This window comes from Dreissena polymorpha, chromosome 13 (assembly GCF_020536995.1).
Source record: "Dreissena polymorpha isolate Duluth1 chromosome 13, UMN_Dpol_1.0, whole genome shotgun sequence".
Classification (NCBI taxonomy): domain Eukaryota; kingdom Metazoa; phylum Mollusca; class Bivalvia; order Myida; family Dreissenidae; genus Dreissena; species Dreissena polymorpha.
The window spans coordinates 2,780,813-2,801,819 of NC_068367.1; the positions used below are offsets into that span (position 1 = coordinate 2,780,813).

The 21,007-nt window shown below is 34.9% G+C and overlaps 2 long non-coding RNA genes across 2 annotated transcripts; both read left to right on the forward strand.

The window, feature by feature from the left end:
* The first annotated feature begins 5,057 nt into the window (after positions 1-5,057).
* LOC127856581 (uncharacterized) lies at positions 5,058-14,623 on the forward strand. Its single transcript, XR_008038128.1, has 3 exons — positions 5,058-5,172; positions 7,378-7,491; positions 14,506-14,623. It is a non-coding gene; the product is annotated as an uncharacterized LOC127856581 (long non-coding RNA).
* A 772-nt stretch (positions 14,624-15,395) lies between these two features.
* On the forward strand, positions 15,396-19,029 carry LOC127856580 (uncharacterized). The gene is made up of 5 exons (XR_008038127.1): positions 15,396-15,510; positions 15,703-15,816; positions 17,220-17,333; positions 18,088-18,201; positions 18,866-19,029. It is a non-coding gene; the product is annotated as an uncharacterized LOC127856580 (long non-coding RNA).
* The last annotated feature ends 1,978 nt before the right edge of the window (positions 19,030-21,007 follow it).

Below are 21,007 nucleotides of genomic sequence, written 5' to 3' on the forward strand. Positions count from 1 at the left end.
TATTTCTTCCACAGCTAGGAGTCTGACGTACTACCTGTCAAACAATTATGATTATACGCAGTTCAATCCGTTCTTCGATGGGCTGAGAGTTAACACTATGACCAGTCTGGTCTTTCAGACCAGAGGTATGTATTAAAAAACAGTATGTACTCAAATGTCACAGTTCAATTGACTAGTTTATTCTTGATTATTAAACACATTGGCGAGCTTTACTGTATTAGTAAAACTATTGTAACATCACCCCCCTGTCTCTGGGTGACTTGTGTTTCAGGCAACAACGACGCCCATGTTCTCCTTCTGCACGTCAATAACAACTTCGATAACAACGTGGTAGAGATTGTAATTGGTGGATATGTGAATAGTAAATCTGTCATCAGAAACCAAATGCAAGGGAACAATTTGGCCGAATACTTGGTATGTCCTTAGCTGTTTTATTTCAAACGAACCCTAACCCCTTTGCATAGAACACAACTAATCTTCTTATCAACAGGTTCACGCCTCAACCATTCGGTCATTTTGACTTGCTCACACGTCGATATAGCATACATTTGTACTGTACAATACAGCGATAAAAATTTCAAAAAGACACACTTGAAATAAACTTTTGTTTCTTTATATTCCCTTGTTTATGGTGAACTTTGCGTATGTTTCTTTGGCAACAAAAAACACGGTAACAATTATGAACGGTAGTAGATTTTCGTAGTTTGCTTAGAATATTATCAAAATGTTAACTGTGAATTGGGAAGCTGCAACACTCGTTTGAAATACTGCCAACCTGTAACGAGCAATTTAATAGTGTTTTACCTGCACACAAGGAAACTCGACCAACGTATACACTTGATGGCATTGTGTCAAATAAGTGTCGCTTCGCAAGTAATAAAAACAGTTGTCACACGGTGTCACAAGTCTGTGAATTGAATGTTTTGACGTGGCAGTTTTATTCTGTTATACAGCACCAAAAGACGAAGCAAATGTCGACTCAAGTACTTCCTAATAAATTCCAAGTTTTCGCTGAGTTGCATATATTATTGCCACTTGTATCATCAAAGTAGTGTATTTTAAGGAAATTCATTGGCCTATATTCGTCAAAACACACACGCTAATATTTATTGCGTTTGTATTGTTCTCAATCAATGTGCATATGCTTTGTAAGACAATGGTGTTTTTTTCGGTCGTTACGATCGCAGATACCTCTTAAATGCGTTAGTTTCAAAGTTTGTCCGTGGTATGCGAATGGTAACGATATCAAAAAGGTGTATATTGTTTTAATTTAATAATTTACAAACCTAGAAGCCGAATGCTGGTAATATGTTTGCAGGGCTATATACTCACCGCCTACTCCTTTCAATGGTTTTGGATATCTTGGAACGGCGGTTGTGTACGGGTAAGTCATTGTGTTTCCAGTACAAACCGATAAGATATCTGCCAGTCGATACCTCAGAACAATTCTTGTATTAAATATTAAACCAAACGTGATTTCGCATGAATGCGGTCTAAAATCTGAAGAAAAGCAAGAAAAACTTCAGTAAACAGTGACGTTGTCTCCCCGTCATTTTGATTATCTGTAAAACTTTGTATTTTAGCTCGCTTAGATCGAAAGCTTGGGTTTCTATAGGTACTTGGCAAAAAATAGTGAACTATGTCTTAGAGAAGATACTGAGGATTGGGGATCGAAGCCGACCCCCACCCAACCCCCGGTGCTAGGCAGACGCCACATTCATAACAATATTGCGATTTTTTTCTTTCAGGTGGGCAAGGGCTCCATTGTAGGCGACTCTCAGATAATGCAGTGGTGCGGCCCATACTACAGCATTAACGGCATCCGATTCAGCTATGGCTTTGGCAGTACAGGGGCGTTCGTCATTCCTCTACCGAGTGAGTATGGATTATATTGTTTTCAGATGTCTTTTAGTAGCATATACAAATAAAACTATTTACCACTGTATTATACAAGGTCAAAAGCAAGATGACAACAGCTTATGACCAATACAATGTGCACTGCGCCTATAGGAAGTTAAACAAAGCTCGTATGTGTTCAAAACAAGACGTTATGTAAGAACACGTGTAAAGAAAGGAAAACGGTTTTTATATTTCTGTTTTTATATATCTGAAATAAATAAATGAAACGCGTCTTTCAAATTTCAGACAGGCCTTGTTCTGCTCCCCCGAGTATCAGTAGTGGTAGCCCCAGCTACTCGGGCACTGACCACGGCAGCGCGGCAACCTACTACTGTTATGCCGGGTACCAGATTTTCAGAGGGTCTCAAACGCTTACGTGCTCTGATGGCACATGGTTGGGTTCCACACCATCATGCGTTGGTAACATATAAAATTCGCAATACGTTATTTATCTTTTTACTTTGTAGTTAAAAATAAATTGGCGCGTTCAGCCCGATGTTGAAACGAATATCACCGAAGAGTATACTGTAACCACACTATGTAATACTTTTGCTGAGACATTACAGGTTATTTTATGAAACAAAAAACAAAACAACGCCGCGTGCAATGATCTTCTGAACGTTTATACACACACTTGCGAACCGGGCCGGCGTGGAAATAACTTTGAACCTAGTTTTTCCCAAATATTCATAAAATACTTGCATTGATTTAAAAAAAATATATAGCAAGGGTTCAAAGCAAGCGTTACCGAAGAGCACACATTATTTTCGACGCTAACCTAAGCTACAAAAAACGTCATGGGCCCCATATTGGACATTATGTTATAACAATGGACATATTAAAAAGTATCAGTAGAATGAGAACTAAAAATTAAAGACTCTTCGTAGCTTAAAGTATACAATCTGTTTAAGATATCAACGAGTGCGCACCTGTCCCTTGTAAGAACGGCGCCACGTGTAGCAATCTTCTGAACGCGTATTCCTGCACATGCGCACCTGGCTGGCAGGGAACGAACTGTGAACAGGGTAGGACATTATTTGAACGAATATTTGCTTATTCCACAATCGTGTCATAAGATATAGTTTCCATTTGTAATACACTATACTTAGAATAAAGGACATAATTGCTTATGGTGTATATTATTTCATGGAATTTTAGTTTACGAGTGGTAATAAAGACAACAACAACAAACACTGGTCTACGCCTCTCATACACGTTTGTTTCTATAACCACGAGATAAATATATCATTCATCTAACACACAATCATTTGTTTTTGTATGGTTAACCACAATGTCTGAATTGAATAAAATTACGCGAGAGTAACTATAATTTAAAGAACGTTATTTTTTTATTAAGTTCTATCAAACCAAACCAAAATAAATCAACCTAATTCAAAAATGTTTTTTGATAAGTATGGTTGTTAAATGCGTCGAAATGTTGTCTTATTATTATATGGGCGTCTTTGTAGCTGAATTACATTGTTTTCAAAAGAGTTTTGAATATTAAACATAAATATACGTTTGTACAAGTACGTAAATGCCACTAGGAAATGAAGGTGTAATATTGACGGTACATAGTGTGTTTAGTAAAGCAGTGAGAGATATCTATGTTTACTGCAATAACACACATAGTCTTCTATTTTATCTCTGGTCAATTTAACTATCGCGATTTACATTCTATACCTATAAACAACAACATATAATTTAACACTTTATTGTGTTTTTAGGCTGCTTATAATGTAAGGACCCACTTACAAATAATGAATGAAGCTTATGCATATTCGCCGGCGCATAAGTACATGATATGACAAGAACATTCTCTTCTATACCTTGTTTTGAACCACTGGAAGTACATGTTTGTTTATATTTTAGATATCAACGAATGCTCACCTGCTCCGTGTAAAAACAGCGCAACGTGCAACAACCTTCTGAACACGTACTTGTGTACATGCGCACCGGGCTGGCAGGGAACGAACTGTGACCAAGGTATGATATAATGTAGGCATTAACTTTGCTTTGGTTTGTGAACAATATGGTCATAACGGTTGGTTTAACATGTGCAATATACTGTTTAAAATGAGGATAGTTTTTGCTTTTAGTGTAGATCTTTGATATAATTTTATTTAAAGAGTGGTTATTAAAAAACAACTCCGAAAATGTTCTATGCCTCTCTAAGAAATAAATATTCCGTCATTCAACGAAGACAAATCATTTGTTTTTATGGTATAGGAAAGGTCAATAACGGAATCAAATAAAATTACGCAAGCGTAACCAACACATAACACGTTTTTTCCTTTATTTTATTACAATATCATGTTGACGTCATATTGATCCTACCTTATTTGATGAAAGAGTAGGCAAGTGCTTTTATAATGTGTGCGTCGTGGTAACTGACTTTCATTTTAACATAAAAGTAAGTTTGTATCTAATAGTTGTAATATCTATTTACATAGTTACACAGTAAGTCTATGCGACTGGTAATAAATGTTTTATATTGATCGGAAGAGACTGCGTTTTGTTTTATTTATTCACATATATGTTTGTCCTACAATTAAAATATATTTTTTTAATTTTCACTATGATAATTTCATTATTGCAAATAATACTCTATATTTAACCGTAGAACATATAATTGAACACATTTGCGGAATATGAGGATGCGTATTGTTAAGGTGTCCACTTACAAGAGAAAATCAAGAATATGGCTAATGAATCTGCGCCTTTACTTAATTACATGATGTGTCAGGTACGTTATTTTCTCCACATAGATTTGAGGACTTTTATGTAATTTTGTTATCTTTAAGACATCAACGAATGCGTACCTGTCCCGTGTAAAAACGGCGCAACGTGCAACGACCTTCTGAACGCGTACTCGTGTACATGCGAACCGGGCTGGCAGGGAACGAACTGTGACCAGGGTATAGCCAACACAGCCTCAGCATATTTGCAAATATTTTAACAGTTTGTATCATTTCGAAAACCAGACGTAAACAAAAAGACAGTTTTATGCTCGAAGCTATGTTTAACTACGTGTTAAAAAAAGTTCATGGGTCACCTAGTCCACATAATGTTATATTAAGAAACCTTGTTAAACGTTTAGATTTATGAGAGCTTACACTTTAAGTCTTTCCGTTGCTTTAGATTGACAATGTGTTTCAGATGTCAACGAATGCGCAACTGTCCCTTGTAAGAACGGAGCCTCGTGTAACAATCTCCTCAACGCGTATTCCTGCACGTGCGTACCGGGATGGCGGGGAACAAACTGTGAACAAGGTATGGTGTATACATTTGATCAAATTTTATTTAATGAGTGGTAATAAAAAACGACAACGAAAAACGTTCTACGCCTCTCATGATTTTTTTCTATGACCTCGACTGAAATAACTATTCTATCATTCACCATTGAAAAAATCATTTATCTGTGTATATGTATGCTTTACTGATATAAATGAAAAAGTTCCGCGAGAGTAGATAACATAACATGTAATTGTTTTTTCATTTTGTTTTATCTCACCATAACAATGACGTCATGGTGATTCCAAAAATGTTTTCATGAGTTTTGTGGAAGCGAAGTGTCATAATGTGTGCGTCGTTGTTACTGCATTTCCTGGATTTGCTTTAAAAGAAATGTTGACAGCTTTTTGACGATGCTGGAACAGCAGCGTCCAAGGTTTGATAACCAGTAAAAAAATTCTTCACAATGGCGACCTATGTAAAAGACCGAGCCAGTCCGATTGAGATAACTCGATTTTTCAGTTACTTCCCTTGGCATTCGCCACTGCGTAGGAGATTGCTCGTTGATTTTCATTGATAACATTCTCCTAGCAGAGTTGTCGTTCGTGTTGATAAAGGTAAATATTAATAGAACAGCATATCCTGGGGAAACAGATTCAATAAGTGTATCAGAACGTTAATTTCAAATTAGTAATTTTACATCCATTTTATTTTTATGGACCAATGAAACAACTATATATTTTCTCTATTTTGTTTTATATTTGTTCTCGATTTAGTAAATAAATTGCGAATAAAAACATGTAAAATTAACTTTTTACGTGATCACAAAACTAAAGTATGCAAACGATTTCGAACCTGCAAATTGTAAACGCTGCACTGCTATGATATATATATAGATAAAACAACATGTTTTTGCGTAATTGTCCGTCCCGCTAGCGCAGTGGTAAGGACGTTCGCTTTTTCACCTTTACGACACCGGTTCGATTCCCGCTCCCGGCGCAATGTTATATTTTGTATGTTTTGTGGTCACCATTCCTGACAGTTGTTTTTTTTCCGGAAAATCTCATCCCCCCCCCCCCCGCAGCATTTGACCATATAAAAAATTAAAAAAGTATTTCAGTACAAAACAAATAGCTGGAAATTGCAGCTATCATTCAAAATTCGTCCCAACTGTCGTCAATCTAATCTTAATAGGTAGGAGTGCTGGACACACTCCGGGTCCCAACATTATGCAGCCTCAGCGCGGAGGTAACTCATTACCTTGGAAAAACACAAATACACACACTGGGTGCAGCCTAGGCGCGTATAGACTCAAACAAGGCAACAAACTCAAGTGCGGGCACAATCATTTAAAATTTACATATTGAATACGATATTCTAACAGAAATTACACAACCACCTAAGTGTACATACCATGTTTGATATTTCGTTCGATTGTTAGATTTCAGCATATACATGTATAAGGTCATTTCGCTATTAGTTAACCTATCCATATGTTCGTGGGCAAACTCGGATAGTCAAGTGCTCATACGATTGAGCTTACATGGGCCGGCTATGTGCTCATACCTACTTTCGAGAATCATCATGAATGTATTGCCATACTTAATGAACAAGAATGTGACCCGCCTCCCAGTTTCGCTCAATGGGTCAAGTTACCCACGGGTACTACTTCCCCGTACCCCTAAACTTTTTTTCGTACCAAAAATGTTTCGTACGCAATTTTTTTTCGTACCCAAAATTTTCGTACCCAAATTTATTATCGTACCCAAATGTTTGTATCAACATACACAATTGTGGTGATATAGATAAACTTAAATTGATGTTTTAGATCCATCCTCTTCAAAAGCATCGTCACACCAGTACTGCCAGTACTTTGATTTAAAAATACAGCATACATTAAAATTGTTCGCGATTCGTCATGGCCTGAAGAACATCAATGTTTTATATTGATGGGAAAAAGCCTGTTTTGTTTGGTATAGAGAGAGATCTATTTTCACTACGACAAAAAGTATATTATTTTATTTTTATTACGATCAATATCTGTGTCGCAAATGATATTCCATAATACACCCCCCCCCGCAAAAAGAAAATACTGTGTTGTAAGGCTGCTAAAGGGCTTAATTACAATCTAAACTCAGGAAAGCAATTCATGTATCTTCGCCGGTCTTAAACAACATGGTATTTCGGTAAATTCTCTTCTCCGCCTATTTTGAGGCCTTTAAGGTTATTGTGTGTATCTTTTAGATATCAACGAATGCGCTATCGTCCCATGTAGAAACAACGCCACGTGCAACAACCTTCTGAACGCGTACTCGTGCACTTGCGCACCGGGCTGGCAGGGAACAAACTGTGACCAGGGTATAGCCAAAATATTTGCAGGGAATTTGCATTGATTTAAAATAGTTACAGCAATAGCGAACAGTAAAAAAGAACACTTCCTTTTCGATGTTTTGCTCATGTAGAAAACCACCTACTTGGGCAGAATATTTCACATTATGTAATATTTTCAAACATTTTTGAAGGCACCATCAATTGAATTCTAACTAATCATCAAAGACCGTTCGTGGCTTTTATAAGACAAAACGTTTAAATATCAACGGGTGCTCACCTGCCCCTTGTAAGAACGGAGCCACGTGCAACAATCTTCTAAACGCTTACTCGTGCACATGCGAATCGGGCTAGCAAGGGACGAACTGTGAACTTGGTAAAGCCAAAACATCCCAAAAATATTTGTTCTTATAGAAAATATTTTTGTTTTTGGTAAAGATCCTTTATCCAATTTTATTCCACAATTGCTTATACAAAAACAACAACAAATACTGTTCTACGCCTCTCATGGATGTATTAGTTTGCCATTACCCCAATTGAAATTAATAATTAATTATTTACTGTAGATTAATCATTTTTTCTATTGATGGCTTTAGGGAAATGGCAGAGTATCCTACCAATAAGACATTATATATTTACTTTATTGTATCACACTATATTAATAACGTCATCATGATAAAACACCGTTTTTATCTGAGAACGGTAAGTAACAACAAAAACAACAACAACAGCATTTATAAGCTATTCAGCATTACAACTGCTTTTAAGCTTAATGCAAAATACACATGTGTTATGACACGGATGATAATAATTATGAAAATTGGTAATGGTATAAGTTAACAAAGATTTAGCTGATTCATATCATATGTTTCTTTAACATCGATAATGACAGTTGTCAACAGTGAGATAAGGAATAATCTGTTTTACATCAAATTCTGAGAAAAATAGTATCTTAAATGAATGAATCTGTTTCCTAATCTTCCTAAACAATATGAATTATATAAATATTTTGAAATATTAACTATTTCTTTTTTATTTTGTGTTCTCATTAACATATCAAACTAATTTAATGTTTGCCATGTTTGGTAATATGGCTTTAAATTTGTTTTGTCATATCTTTGTTTATTGGGCATGTTAATAAGGAATGGTATTTACTTTCTACGACTTAAGATTACAAAAATAACATTTTCTGTTATCTCGAGCAATATTGAGGTATCGACCTATTTCTAATCTTTGTGATGATAGGCGGAATGGAGTAAGTGCTATTTTTTTAAACAAGTGGTGTCATAATGTAAGCGTCGTTGTAACTGAGTTCCTTTTTTCCAATAAAAAATGTTCAAATAGGTTTTTGATTGCTTATCATGCATCCACATTTTTTTAATAGTAACTTATTGCATTCGTTAAGGTATGGTGTATATAAAGGGGGTGGGGATAGTTGTGATTTATATAAAGCAAAATGTTATTCACTGCAACAAAAAATAATCTGTAAACATAACTTTGTTTTTTTTTATGGCAAATAGTATTCTATATTTAATCGAAAAACATATAATTGAACACTTAAGCGTGTTCTAAAGCCGAGTATATTTTAAGGGTCCACTGACAAAATAAAGTATGTGGCTTATGCATATTCGCCAGACATAAACTAAATAAAACGGCAAGTATATTATCTTCCATACCTGCTGTGAAGCATTGGACGGTTATTTTGTTTATAGTTTAGATATCAACGAGTGCGCACCTGCCCCATGTAAAAACATAACCACGTACATCGACCTTCTGAACGCGTACTCGTGTACATGCGCACCGGGCTGGCAGGGAACGGACTGTAACCAGGGTATAACCAAAAGAGCCTAAAACGATATTATTTGATGACATGTGTTCACCGCAAGAGCCAAAATCAAGTTTATAAAAAAATAATTTTGTTTCGATTTTATGCTTAGCCACATAATAAAGGTCATGGACAAAATCCAAATAATGTTATGCGGTCAAAACTTACCTTAAAGTTACTTGAGAATAGCGGTCAATTGCAGACAACGGTCAGTCTGGATTCCCCCCGAGGAAAATCTCTTTATATAACACTTGAGAATAACGGTCAATTGTCAATAAAGGCCAGCGGCCACTTAATGTCACTCATGTCATGTTTGAACTGAAAACAACGGCCACGCGTCAGTCGTTCCGAGTCGCGAAAATTAAGAACACAAACGAAACAGACGCACGTGACAATAAGAATATATTTAACAGCAATTATCGGCTGCATTCGTAGCGACTAAGCATGAACGCGTTACAAAGTCAATAGATCTTTATCGCTGATAGGTTGTTAAAAACAATATTTAGCTGGCGAGTGTTGGTATAAGAAGGCGATAAAAGGATTAGTGATCGTCTGTTCAGGAAAAATATACATTGAATTGTAAATTTGATAAAAAACAAAATATTCTTTAATATGATTTTGGCATCTTTTTCTTTGAATTAGAACGATACAGTTATACCGTACTTTCGGTTTATGACATCGAATCCGCTTATATATTTGTTCGGACGTAGCGTAAATGACACGTGACAATCTTTACCTAAAAACGGATGTACTACGAACGCTCGGATTTACTGAATGAACGAGATGCATGAGAAAACAATAATTATATCGTTGATAAAGTCATCAATCTGTTTAAAAATAGTTATGAAATTAATTTATAAGACATTATTTTGTATTATATTTAAAATATATTATTTATGTTATTATTCTTAGGCCTAGTCATCGGCAATCAGCCTTTGTTTAACACTGTGTGAGACCGACTGGTTGGGGTACCGATGTGGCAATACTACCAACTGACCATCCATTTGAAAAGTGGTGATCCGAGAATAGCGGTCACTCGTCGACAATGGTCACTTTGGCATTTTCTATTGACTGACCGCTGTTCTCGGTTTTGACTGTATATAGAAATTAAACATCAAAGACCGTTCGTGGTTCTAAAACGAAAACGTGTTTCAGATATCAACGCATTCGCACCTTTCCCTTGCTATGACGGGTTACGGGTCACGTGTTACAATCGCGTGAACGCGTATTCCTGAACATACGAACCGGGCTGGCAGGGAACAAACTGTGGCTCGTTTATTGCCAACACAGCCTAAGCATATTTGCAAAGATACAGTTTGGAAAGTTTTTAGCATTGAAAAAAAAAGAAGTAACCTAAAAGCAAGTTTTATTTTTGATGCTTTGCTCAACTACAAAAACAAAGGTCACGGGTAACCAATTCCACAATATGTTATTTTTAGAAACATATTAAAACGTATAGATTGTATAAGAAACGTTTTTCTTTAGATTGGGAATACGTTTCAGATATCAACGAATGCGCACCTGCCAAGTGTACGAACGGAGCCACGTGTTAAAATCTTTTTAACGCGTATTCATGCACGTGCGTACCTGGATGGCAGGGAACGAACTGTGAACAGGGTAGAACATTATATGAGCGTATATTATTCTCTGTTATGTAAAAAATATGGTTATTTCGAATAGTAAAAAAATTGTTTTGTATACTGAATTTTTTATGTTGTTTGTTATTGGTCGATATATTTGATCACATTTTTATTAATAAGTGACATTTCATTTCATAGGTCGCCGTGGTGTAATGGGTATGGTGTCCGCCTAGCGACCGGGGGGTCACGGGTTCGATCCCCACCGAGGGAGCGTTCTTTAGATCTCCCCCAAAGACACCAAGTACTGGTTCTAGGCCCAGGAAACGGACTCGAGAGCGTTTATATAAGCCTTAGGCTTTCGATGCAATCGAGCTAAAATAAATAGGTTTAAACTAAAAATGACATTAAAACACGTTCTACGCCTCTCATGATTGACGATGCTGCGAAGCGGCTCGTCTAAATTATCATACCATGAAACAATTCTTCACAATGGCGACCTATGTAAAAGAACGAGCCAGTCCGATTGAGATAGCTCGATTGTTCTACCGTACCCGGGAAATGCTAAATCAGTTGTTGTCGGCTATTTCTTTTATTAATTATAATTATACAAGCGATTTTGACCCATTTGGCGCTGACGTCATTTCAGAGAAAAACCAGGAAGAAGTTGACGTACTGTTCTGCGCGATATTTTCTCGCAATTATTTTTTTAATCGGCATACCTCGCTGATTATCATTGATAAAAATAAACGAAGCTCAGCTATAAATAATATTTTGAAAACGTTAATTTTAAATCAGTTATATTCAATCCATTATATGTTTATAGATCAATGAAACAACTATGCATTTTCTGTATTGTTTTTAACATTTACCGTACTTCTGTAATTAAATTGCGAATGAAAACGTTAATAATTCACGTCTAACGCGAGCACAAGTGTAAAGAAAAACACGAATTATTTCGAACCTGCCATTTGTAAACGTTATAGCGAGTATGGTATATAAACCGCATAATAGCCGTGCGACATTTATGAAACTCGCTCTTATGCGTGCTCTCTCATGTTGCAAATTTAATAAACTTTTCAAACAGAAATTACAGAGCCACATCAGTGCACACACTTTGTTTGATAATTCATTCGTTTGTTGGATATTGTTTTCTGTTTTAAGCACCTATTAGGTCATATCGCGGAGATTTAGTTAACCTTACCATGTGTTCACGGGCGAACTCACGTATTCAAGTCGTTTTATTTGTACCCATTTTTTTTCGTACCCAAATTCTTTTTCGTACCCAATTTTGTTTTCGTACCCAATTTTTTTTTCGTTACTAAATTTTGTTTCGTACCCAATTTTTTGGGCATAATTTTTGTACCCAAAATGTTCATACCCATTTTTTTTCGTACCCAAAATTTTCGTACCCACATACACAATTGTGGTGATGTAGATAAACTTAAATTGATGCTTTTATATCCATCCTCTTCAAAAGCATAATCACACCAGTACTGTCAGTACTTTGATTTTTCGGCGTAAGCTGCATAAGCCAGCTTTTCACCCTGACTTGACCTTTGTAAGTGTCCAATAAAATTCAAATAAAATTTCCCGCGGCTAGGTACGAATGAATACACTTCATTTATTCCATTGGCTGATTTGAGTATACCACCAGAACATTGGAAACATATCCGCGTCTTTGTAATACTGTTTTACTGTATGAAACAATTTTATCTCTAATGAAAAGGCTTAATAGATAGAACAGGTTTACACTCAATTCTAGACATCAATACAGTTTGTGCGTACACCTTTTATTTTCAGAGTATTACCAGCGCAAAAGCGTTTATACTTAAAAGGCTATGTTCTCATATTTAGTACTTACTTCCATATTCCTGTCAACATGTTAACATGTAAAAGTATAAAGAGCAGTGGAAGCGAGGCCTCACTTTAAAGAATTGCATTTCAACCCGCGAGGTTTCGGGTCAAGTCGCGGACATTCAGAGTTTATATACAGGTCATCACCGGAGTTCGCGGTCAGTAAAATAATCGTTATATAATAAAGACGCTATCCGTGAACTAGGTGACCTGGAATTTTCTTTAGACCAGAAATATGTTAAAAGAAGATATTCAGCAATATAATTATGGTATGTCAATAATAGATTCTTAATGTGTTTTCAACAATACAATGATAAATATTATTTTTAATAAATTAAACAATAATTATTCCACCATATTGCCTAATGTACTAAAGTGATATTATGAGCATGTAACAGTTTATAGGTGTCTATCGCAACCGTTGATTATTTTTGATGTTTCTACTTCATATACACTTATAGTAATTAATGCAGCATCAACATACTAAAACAATATACCAGAAAGAGAAAAATAATGCATTTGAATATTAACCGTACTTTCGTTTGACAACTGATCATGCGTTTACGAGTTGAACCTAAATTTAGTTTTAGTGCAGATTTGTTCATACGACACAAAGACACAATATTGTTTTACGGATCATTTCGGCTTACAGGACTGGGTGGGTCACGTAAGAATATCGAATATAAAATATATTTTTATAAACAACTGGTAGCAAGGTGAGTTGCAGATAATTGATCAGTAACCACATTTTAACTAACTATTTTGACCTGTTAATTCTTTTCAGCTCAATTCAACAGTGCAAAATGCCCATAATATCACTTTAAGCATGAGCACGATGATTCTCGATACTGTTAATAATCGAATCAAATAGCAATGCCCGACAGACTACTAAAACAGGTTTGTTCTCGTGTGGCCGGTTGACTCATATGTTTAAATTTCACTTCCATTCTTCTTTTGGTTTTCTGTTTTGTATCTATAGGTTTATGACCAGCAATATGTTATAATGTAAAATAAGCCGCGAAAACTCCCCGTAACATCCCGTACTGCGTGTGATGCAGCTAAGAACTGCACAGAAAAAGACATTCGCTATCCTTGATCTCATTCATTAAACTATTTACGCCGTATATCTTTTTTAAAGATATTTCTTGTTTTCTATGACCACGACTGAAATAAATATTCCATAATTCACCATAGGCAAATCATTTATCTGTGAATATGTATGCTTTATGGAAATGAATACAAAAAATGCTGCAAGAGTAGCTAACACATTACATGTTATTTTTTCATTTTGTTTTATTACACCATAAGAAATACGTCAGGTGATTACAAAAAAAATGTATTAGATAAGTATTGTGGAAGCAAAGTGTTATAATGTTTGCGTCGTTGTTACTGCATTTGATGTATTCGCTTTATAATATCTGTTACCTGTTTTTTTTTAAAATTAAGCATACATTGAAAGGTTCGTAATTACCTGTTGTACGTGAATGTTTCATATTGATGGGAAATTTGTGTTTTGTTTTGGTATAGAGAGATATCTATTTTTACTACGATATAAAGCATATTTTATTTTCACTACGATAAATATTTATTTAGCAAATAGTATTATATACTTCGCCTTTTTTTAAAATTTAAACTGTGTTCTAAGATTGCTAAAGGGACAACTTACATTATAAAATCAGGAATGCAATTAATGCATCTTCGCCTGTCGTTATCTACATGGTTTTTCAGGTAAATTATCTTCTCCGTCTATTTTGAGGCCTTTCAGGCAATTATGTTTATTTTTAGATATCAACGAATGCGCACCCGCCCCATGTAAAAACAACGCCCCATGCAAAAACCTTCTGAACGCGTACTCGTGCACTTGCTCACCGGGCTGGCAGGGAACGAACTGTGACCAGGGTATAGCCAAAATATTCCCATAAAATATTCATTGATTTGAAATGTTTACATCAAAAGCAAACAGTAAAAAACACAAAAAAAGAGAAAAACATATTTTCGATCTTTTGCTTTGGTACAAAATCTATGTCGGTGTAGATCTTTTATAGAATTTTATGTCATAATTAGTTATACATAAAATCAATAATAAGTTTGTGATTGTTTGCTTTTGGACAATGAAAAAGTAGCTTACACATAAGACATTAATTCTTTCTTTATTTATGTATTTTATTACACTTGTAATAACGTCATTATAATTAAAAAATGTTTTTATCTGAGAATGGTAAGCGAATGGTGTCATAATGTGTGCGTGATTGCAACCGAATTCTTTTTTTCCAATAAAAAATGTTTAAATAGTTTTTGAATACTTAAAATGTATTCATGTTTTTTAAAAGTAACTTATTGCATTCGGTAAATGATTGGTAAATATTTAGAGGGGGGGGGGACAAATAGTTGTGTGTCATATATAGCGAAATATTTTTTCTTTTCATTAACAAATATATTTTTTGTTTTTATTGTTAACTACGATATTGTTGATGGCAAATCATATGATATATTTCACCGAAAAACATATATTTGAGCATTTAAATGTGTTTAAGGCTGCTTATAATTTAAGGGCCCGCTTACAAAATAAAGTATGTTGCTGATAATGCAAATTCGCCAAAACTTAACTACATGATAAGTGCATTATCATTTATACCTCTTTTGATTAATTGAAAGATTATTGTGTTTATATTTAAGATATCAACGAGTGCGCACCTGTCCCATGTAAAAACGACGCCACGTGCATCGACCTGTTGAACGCATACTCGTGTACATGCGCACCGGGCTGGCAGGGAACGAACTGTGACCAGGGTATAGCCGAAACAGCCAAAGAATATATTATTCAATATAAAATGTTCACAGCAAAGGCTGAAATGCAGTTTCTACAAAACTAATTAATGATTGCCTGCAAAGTAAAGGTCGTGGAAACAATTCCACATAATGTTATATATAGAAACTAAACATCAAAAACATTCGAAGTTCTAAAAAGGAAACGTGTTTCAGATATCAACGAGTGCGTACCTGCCTCTTGTAAGAACGGGGCAACGTGTTACAATCTTCTGAACGCGTATTCCTGCGCATGCGTACCGGGCTGGCAGGGATCGATCTGTGACCAGGGTATGATATTATTTTCGTTAATACTATGATTTGTTTTGTCCACAATATTGTCACTTCTGATAGTTTCACATTTGTAATAAGCTGTACTAATAGAGAAAAGTTGTTCTTTCGGTGTAGATCTTTGATGAAATTATTATTTTTCATAATTATAAAATTTATATTTATAAAAAAGCACATCACCGAACACTTTTCTACGCCTCTCATTTAAATTATGTTTGCTATGACCCAAAGTGATATAAATATTCAGTCACTGATGATCATTTTTTTTGTCTATTTATTGAATTATTTAAGGCTATGACAGAGTTTAACAAGAGCACAGCATAACGGCGCCACGCTCGGCTGCAGGTGCAGTTTTGAATAAATCAAAGCTTGTCAGAATTTGTCAGAAAGCTTGTGACCTTGACCTTTGACCTAGTGACCCCAAAATGGGTGTGGAATGAAGAACTCATCAAGGTGCATCTGCATATGAAGTGTAAAAGTTGTCGGTGGAAGCACTTTGATTTTAGGGCAAATTTTAAGGTTTAAGCACGACGACGGCGGACGGCAGACGGTGGACGGCGGACTTGGGACGGCGGACGACGAGCTGGCTATGACAATACCTCGAGTTTTCTCTGAAAACAGCCGAGCTAATAAAATTACGCGATGATAGTTTACTAATAACACGTTATGTATTTCTTTATTTAGTTCTTTTACTTAACATAATACGTAATAATGATTTCAACATGTTTTAGCTTGGAATGTTTATTAAGTGGTGTCATAATATGTGCATGGTTGTAACGGAATTACATTTGTTTACGAAAATAAAATAATATTTTATTTTCACTTTGATTTTTTATCGCAATTTGTATTCTATATTTTTACTGAAATAGCATATAATTGAACACTAAAGCGTGTTCTGATGATTCTTATAATTTAAGGCCAAACTTACAAGATAAAGTATGGTGCTAATGCATATTCGCCGGACCTTAACTACGTTACATGAAAAGTACATTATGTTAATACGTATGTTTATACATATTTTTGAAACATTGGAATGGGATAGTGTTTAAGTTATAGATATCAACTTGTGCTTCCTTGCCTCTTGTAAGAACGGCGCCAAGAGTAACAAACTTCTGAACGCATAGTCGTGCACTTGCGCACCGGGCTGGCAGGGAACGAGCTGTGGCCGAAAAACAGCAAAAACAGCCCAATATTTAATTAATTTGATTAGTTTACACCAACGACGAAGATCAAACGTCACAAACAGAAAAAAACCTGTGGTCGATGCTATGCTTATCTGCCAAACCACAAACCAATCCCATGGGTCCCATATTCAAAATTATGTCATATTTAAAACACATTTTTAATGCACAATAACTACATAGCCTGACCGCTCGGTGTTCTCGGTTTACAATGTCTTTCAGATATCAACGAGTGCGAACCTGACCCTTGTAAGAACGGCGCCACGTGTAGAAATCTTCTAAACGCGTATTCGTGCACATGCGTAACGGGCTGGCAGGGCACAAACTGTGAAGAGGGTATGAAATTGTTTCAACGAATATTTGTTGATCACAAAATATTGTCATTATAGTTTTTTTAACATTCGTTACACACTGTAGCTTGTATAGAATTATAAATTTGCTTATGCTTTAGATCTTTTATGGTATAGCATTTCATAAGTGGAAATAAAGCACAACAACAAACACTTTTCTACGCCTCTAATACTTTTTTTTCTAAAACAACGACTGAAATAAATATTCGATCATTAATCAATCACTAAAACCAATCACTTGTCTTTTTATTATACGCTTTAGGAAAATGACTGAATTAAAAAAAATATATGGGAGAGTATTTAACACATTAAGCATATTTTATTTATATTAAACAATAATAATGTCGTCAAAAATATTCCAACATGTTTTATTAAAGAATGACGGACAATATGGCAAAGGTGGGCGTTTTTTTAGCTAAAGTACACTTGTTTCTTTAACAATAATTTGTAAACATGCTTTTAAAAAATCAACACGCAGTTATTGTTTTCAAAGTTAGTAACGACCACGAGTAAATTAGTGCTTAATTTAATTGCGAATACAATTCTATATTTTACCGAAAACATATAATTAAACAACTTAGCATGTTCTAAGGCTGCTTATAATTCAAGAGCTTTCTTACAAAATAAAGTACGAAGCTCATGCATCTTTAACGGACCTATATTATATGATGTGTAAAGAATATTACCTTCTCAAGCTAAATTTTGAGGTAATTAAGAATTCATTTTTGTTTATCTCTTAGATATAAACGAATGTGCACCTTCCCCTTGTAAAAACAACGCCACGTGCAACAACCTTCTGAACGGGTACTCGTGCACTTGCGCACCGGGCTGGCAGGAAACAAACTGTGAACAGGGTAGGACTTTATTTGAGCTAACATCATGCTTCCTTTGGCCAACAATATGGTCATAATATAGTTTCATATTTGTTTATTCTCTGTACTTTTATCGCACGAATGGTAATTACAAACTTACATCGTTTTTTGCCTCCCATGCACATATACGGTTTCTATTTCCAGAAGTAAAATAACTAAACTATTATTCATCGAAGTTTAATCATTATAATTTTTATTGTATGGTTTTGGGTAAACACTAAAATGCATTAAATAACATAAAAGTAGCTACGACAAAACACGTTTTTTATTTTGTTTAGTTGAACCATAACATGACGTCAAAAAGATTCCAAAAATAATTTAGATTATCATGGTGAGCAAAATTGTCATACGATGTGACTCGTTGAAGCTGAGTTGCTTAAAAATATGTGTAAACATATTTTTGGATATTCAACAAACATTATGTATTATATAATACATTCACTTCTTGTAAAATACAATTAAAATACTTAATTTCACTAGGTTTATTTTTCCTGTCGCAAATAAAAAAAGTATTTGACCGAACTAATATAACTGAGTCTTGAGCGTTTTCTCAGGCTTCTTATAGTTGTAAGGCCCACTTACAGAAACAGAAAATAAGTATGGGGTCAATGCACCTTTGCCAGACATTATTAAAATGATCTTCCAGGTACATTATCTTAACCACATAAACATTCGAAATAAAATGAGATACCAGACTGGATCGTAGTGAAAATACTTGTATATTTTCCAGACATCGACGAATGCCAGTCGGGTCCCTGTAAGAATGGCGCCAAGTGCAGCGACCATCTGAACGCGTACACGTGCACGTGTCAATCAGGCTGGCAGGGAACAAATTGTGACCAGGGTAAGACATTATATTAACATAAGCTATAATTTGTTTTGTCTGCAATTATGCCATTACGTTGATTTGGTTTATCTTTTTAGTTGTAAATAGATGTTAATTATAGCTATTTGTGTATGGTCTAAATTTATTTTACGAATCGTTAACGATATAGCTCTAGACAAATATTTTCTCGCTTGCATGAAAATACCATACGTGTATTATTTATTTTGTCTATGAATACTTTTGAAAATCCTCCGTTGAAAAAGAAACAACACAACATTTACTTGTTGATATTAAACTTTTGAAATAAAGTTCCATATACAAGACGAAGCGATACGATAAGTGACATTTAAATAAAACACGCATTAGTCTAATATCTTGTGTTCAAGTAAAAGTAAACGAATTATATATCAATATTTTAAATCACACACCATTCACAATAACATATGACTATTCATTCTTCAAGTATGCATGTGGGAAGACGACTATTAATGTAAGATGTGAACACAATCTACTTGTGACAAACATTGCATTTAACGAAAAGAAGGTTGTTTACATAAAATTCGTTAAATCGAATAGCATATATAGTAGCTTCTAGAAAATCGATGCATGAAGGATGACTACACTGCTGTGAGTTGCATTTTGTACATATAAAACACACTTTAGGCTCATCGCGATTCAAAAGGAGCAGATTTTCAATATACCAATTCCGGAAAAAAATCTGACCTTTACCTTACAAACAATCATTACATTTTAAAATTTGGCGCCTAAATGACAAATGTGTTGATTGTAATAGTTTGTATGGTGGCATTGTATTGCTTCCTTTATAAAGTAAGTGAAAAGATATGAATTTCCAAGAAATTTTCCGTTAAATAGCCTCTATAGTTAAGCCACAAAATCGGTAAAACATTTCGTCCGAATTAAAGCAAGTGCTTTGATGACTTGATATCGGCTAAATCAGGTACATCGCCTTAGTTCTCGCACATCCGATTTCGTCATTCAATGTCCCGATACGTTTACGATCCCATTTAGGTAGGTTTTTATAGTTTTTAATTATTTAAGATTATTGTATAGTAATAAAAAATTGATGTGTAAATGGTGAAAACCCCTGGAAGAATCAGTACATAAAAACTATATTTCATTTTTCGCACTTTCTACCCAATAGAAACCATCTTATGTAAAATTGTGTCTTACGCAATACAACAATTTCACAAAACCCGTCCATTTAATAGTATATTTCACTATTAACCTTCTAATTTAGATGATTGACTAGATGTTAAACCTAAACAACAATTGCACGAAGATTGTAGAAAAGAGTACTGTTATGATTACATCATGAAGAGGAAACAAGAAAATGACAACGACGAAACAGTAAGAAGCCCTAAAACAAGAAAGATAGTTGGAAGTAGATTTATTTACGAACATATTTGCGTATTATGTGGAACAAAAATAGAAAATCAGAATGAAAATAAACTTGATGAAGAATGTGATATTGTACACAGAGTAGAATTATTCGACTGTCAAGCATCAATTAAGGCTCTGTGAAAAAAGAAATGGTGATTGGGCAAGTGATATTCATGATAGAATCGAATTCATTAATGATCTTCTAGCTGAAGAAGCACGCTATCACCAAAGCTGTAACAGTAACTTTAGAACACTTCAGAACATTCCTGAAAAATACAGAAAGAATAGTGACCCCTTGATCTAGTTTTTGACCCAGAAAGGCCCATGTTCTAACTTGGCCTTAAGATCATCTTCATAAAACTTCTGACCAAGTTTGGTGAAGATGTAAACAACTTGAATTAGAGAGCGGACACCATGCTGAATGTTAAAAAACGCACTAAGTGACCCCGTGACCTAGTTTAAGGTCCGGAATCGCCCATGTTCAAACTTGTCCTAGAGATCATTTAGATAAAATTTGTGACCAAGTTTGGTGAGGATTTGATGAAAACTACTTGAATTAGA